Source organism: Hibiscus syriacus, unplaced genomic scaffold (genome assembly GCF_006381635.1).
Source record: "Hibiscus syriacus cultivar Baekdansim isolate YM2019G1 unplaced genomic scaffold, ASM638163v2 tig00110831_pilon, whole genome shotgun sequence".
In the NCBI taxonomy this organism is placed as follows: domain Eukaryota; kingdom Viridiplantae; phylum Streptophyta; class Magnoliopsida; order Malvales; family Malvaceae; genus Hibiscus; species Hibiscus syriacus.
This window is the reverse complement of record NW_024062882.1, coordinates 3163416-3168240: the sequence shown is the minus strand read 5'-3', so window position 1 is coordinate 3168240 and position 4825 is coordinate 3163416.

The following is a 4825-nucleotide window of genomic DNA, read 5'->3' as shown; positions in this document are numbered from 1 at the left end:
TAGTCTTACTTCTATGTATTACCTGCCCGACAGAGCTTACTAAGGGTTCCCTATGCTATCTCTAGTTAAGGGACTCGACAGATTGAAGATGTCTTGGCAAAACCAGTTGGCGTTAACTACTACAGGGATCCTATTGGTCCAGATAATAGGATATGTCTCGGCAATACCTTTTTGTGGCAACATTAACATCTAACCTATCGCTCATGCACAACTCCTTTTAGTCGAATGAAATCCTAGCCTTATCTCTAAGGTGGATTAGACCTAGTTACTATATAAAACCCCTTTATTATGTGGATCCTCCATATTTTCTCTCGAACACCAAGGATGTGCTACCTAGACATTCTCTCGAACACTAAGCAATATCCAAAGGAACGAATACTCTTGTAGCTCCTACAACCTTAAGGCACTAAACTTCATAAACAAAGCAGAATATAACATAGAAAAATAACCATTCATTAAAGCAAAACTTAAATATCCAAAATAAGCTCCCACCAAATAGGATTAGTTCATGGTGGGGTTCGAAATAAGCAAACACAAAGCAAGTTAATCCGTTCATTACAACCCAAAAGATAAAATATAAAAGCAAAAAGCAAAGGGAAGGAGGAAAAGCCTTCGACGTGCACTGCGGAGCTTCCCTCGACCACCATAAAATGTCCCAGCGATCTAGCTCCTCTCGGACGCCTAGTTCGCCACTCCCTCTAGCTTGTCAACGGAGGAATGACACGGCAAAAATGATTGATGGGAAAAAGAGATCTTTTTCTCCGAATTTTTAGGCTCTTAGCGGCTGTGTAAAAGTCTTAAAGTCTCTACTTTTTTCATTATGGCTTCATCTTCTATTTATAAGGAGAGAATGAACCTAGGGTTTTGTGTTAAAATTACCCAAATACCCTAAACTTCATTCCTTTTATGTGAAAGACGGTGCATAAGTGCTAATGGGCCCTTCCTTTATGGTCGATTGCATAAATCACGCATAGTTAATGACAGTTAGCTCTTACTAAAAATATCTTCTTTGACTTTTTCTGCTCAGAAATATCGTCCGAGTTGTCGTGGCAATCGCATTTGCTCAATAGTCTCATATTGTCATGTCAATTCCCTTTTGCTTAGCCTTGCTCTCAAATCCTGCACATCATCAAACAAAACACCTTCCCCATAAAGCAGCACTAATTACAAAATAAAATGCCTCGACAAACAGAATTCCACCACATGCAACTATATGCCCCTAAATGCACCTATATGATCTCTCTAGATAGTCAATAACTTAAGTGAAAAGGTCTCAAATATGACTTTTTTTACGGAGTTATCAAGTATAAGATGATTAATGTAAATTTAAAGTAATATTAAAATAACTATTTAGAATAGTTCCTAAAACATAAGGTTATATTTAAAAGTAAAGTTTATTGATGGTTAAATGTGAAATATTGAAAAGTTAAGTATTGTAAGAAATAATTTTTTAAAGGATTTGCAAGGTTAATTTGATATAATTAAAATTAGTTTTAGATATAGTGAAAGATATCAATATTGAATATAGATTAATGGTATCTTTAGAATATCTATACGATATGAACTTATTATATTAGTTATAATTTTTACACATGATTGAATTAGTATATGAATATGATAATTTTTCTATGAACATTTTTCTATGAAAATTGATATAAGATTAAAATAAAATCCATTGTATTAGTTCATTTGTTGCACTCCTGTATTAGTGATCCTTGCACTCCTGTATCAGTGCATTCATGCACTCTTGAATCAGTGTATTCGTGCACTCATGATTCTAATACATTTGTGTCTTGACACTACGGGATTCATAATGTTTTGACGTTATGAATTTCTATTTTGATATTTGGTATAGTGAATGCAATATTTTACCGTAACTGTATTCCTATTACATTGGGCTATAAAATGAAACAAAAAGGAATAATAAAGTAAAAGATACAGTACAGTGAAAGGAACAATATAGAAAAAGAAACAATAGAGGAAGAAAGGATAATACAAGTTTAATTATTGTATTACAGTAAAATTATATATGTAAAGCTTGATTTGTAATGAATGATTTATAGAAGAAAACATTCAATTGGTTTGAATCAAAACATGCATGAAATATATATGTGCATAATGTGAACTTTATAATAATTGTTTTTGTCAACAGGTGGTCGTGTGGCGGTAGAAAACAACCAAAAGAAATTATTTTAAATGAACTGACTATAGACATTACAAATATGATGAGATAAAAGATATTATAAGAGTATAAAGGAATAATAATATAGTATGAGAAAAAGTAATAAAGAGAAGTGAAAATATGATAAGTTGCTAATTGCGTATGTATGAAAGTGGTAATAAATTATGCTATAAAGACTAATCGGTTGAGTTTTAAATTAGATAGTTTTAGTTGTGATATGAAACAGTATTAAACTACCTAGTGGCTGCCTAAAAATGGATGTGAAATGGAAAATAAAATAGTACATTATGATTTTATGTGATTAAGTAGTCTAATAATATATGTTAAATTTGAATATTTTAAAAGAAATAAAATTTTACCAAATTTTGAACAGTAAATGTCGTACAGAAACACCGTGATATCCTTAACTTGTATTTGGGTATGAATACAGGTTAAGGGTGTTACACCAGTGGTCAATTTTAGTAAGGTATTAGTGAATACATGCCCTTAGGTACTAAAATCACTTGTATAAATATAGAATTATGATAGCGCTTCATTCCTAATGTGTTGTAAAGTTTTATGATGATTTATAGTTCCGATCATGGTCTCAATGATAAGATAAAGAGTCGATCCTCTCATATAGATAGCATCAACGATGAGTTCTTACCTAGGTTATAGGACTATGTGGTCCCATTAGGTGCAGGAGTCGCAGAGGTGACCTTCTTTAAAGGTTTGAATCCCACTATAAAAAAGATAGTGGATGTTATTCCTATATTACAGACTCTTCAACCAGCCACCCAGAAGACGTTAGTACCGATAGAATCCCTAGTAGAGAGACTTAAGAAGAATAAGACAGTCGACTTATATGGTTCAAGTGATGGTGATTCAATTTCAGCCAATTAGTGGTTGAGGGAAACATGAAGACTTTAAGACACCTTCACCTTACCTAGAGGGTAAGTTAGAGTGTGTCACCACTTTACTCAAGGGTGATGCTATTGATTGGTAGGAGACTGTAGAGATGGCTCTACATCCAAGGGTGCATACATGAGATCAATTCTTAAATGAGTTTAGAGGCAATTATATCAACGAGGCATATACGGATGGTTTGAGGATGTAGTTCTCTCAGCTAGCTTAGGGAGACTGCTCAGTGTACGAGTATGAGAGATATTTCCACCAGTTAACTCGTTACACTCCAGAGTTAGTTGATTGAATCCTTGATGTGTAAAAGGTTCCTTGAGAGACTTCATATTGATATCAATGTGTAGTTAGCGGTAAACCTGCCTAGAGTGTTTTTAGAACTGACACGACAGGCTAAGGCTGTGGAGAGGGTGCAGAGTATGAGGAAAATCTTGGTGGATGGGTTATGCATCCCAAGTATGAGGACTTGTTTATTAGTAGATCTACCTCAGTCGGTAGTCGAGAGGGCCACAAACTCACGCGAGCAGAGGATAGTGACATCATCTTTTTCACTCCAACAAAGTCAGAGTTTAGACGTAGAGTCTTATAGAAGACCATCAGCTTTGCAGTCCATGTTGAATTTTGGAAGCTCCAATAGAGTTTTGGATTATTCAAAGTGCGAGCATTGTGGCAGAAAGCATCGAGGAATGTGATTTAGACTCTCTAGGAAGTGCTATAGATGCGGATCCTCATACTATATTGTGAGGAATTATCCTAGTTTGGATGGCAATGTTTCAACTCGATCGATGTAGGCGATCCCAGTAGCTCAACGTGACAGAGAGACTATCCAGAGAGATGTTAGTTATATGCTTGGGTAGGAAAGTAGAGGAGCAGATTGATCTATTCTAATTTGACTGCACGTGAATCTATTGGTCTGATCGTATAGAGGCAGGGTTAGGACGTTGACATCGTAGATGAGATGCCAAGTGTCTTTCCAACTATGTAGATGAGATGCCAAGTATCTTTCCAACTATCTCAATCTTTCATATTGATTCAATAGGTGTAAGAGCAAGCATTCTTTAGTGGTTTCAAGTGATTTAGGTAGGAAAAATATTCATGTAGAGAACCTGGGAGCGAGGATCGAAGTGGCTAGTTGGTAGACCTTAGTGGAATAAACCAGAGTGACCTTAGATATTCTTCGAGGACTCGAGTCAGATTTGCTAGTTGGCCAAGGGAAGTTGTTAAACCAAATGTTGCTTTGACCTCAGGGTTGCAGTTCTAGAGATATATGATTAGGTGGTTGTTCCTTGTTGAGTTAAAGGTAAACTCTAAGAAAATATCAAGTAACAAAATCCTTCACTCTTGTATGTTCCCTAGGGGAATACCCGTGTGGGTTGTCAGAGTTAGATGTGAAACTTTAAGGATGTTTTTGCATTATTGGTAGAAGGTTTGTGTGATGACCCACAGAGATTTTAAAATCCCTGATTTATCATTGGAAGTAAGAATCTCCATAAGAGTGTTAAGAGTACCTAACTCACCTTAGTCAGTATGCCGTTCACCTTGTTGGCAGAAATATTAGGATATATCTGAGTTAGTGCCAAGGTACTTCAGTTGCTAGCTGGGCGCAGATTCCCCAAGTACTCATGAGGAGTATGCTAGCAGGGTGTATGTTCCAATGTAGTAGTTTCAGTTCTCACCCTAAGTTATAAGGGTACTATAAGTAAGTTAGTATGTTGTGAGTCTCGAGCTACAATGAACCCTCCGATG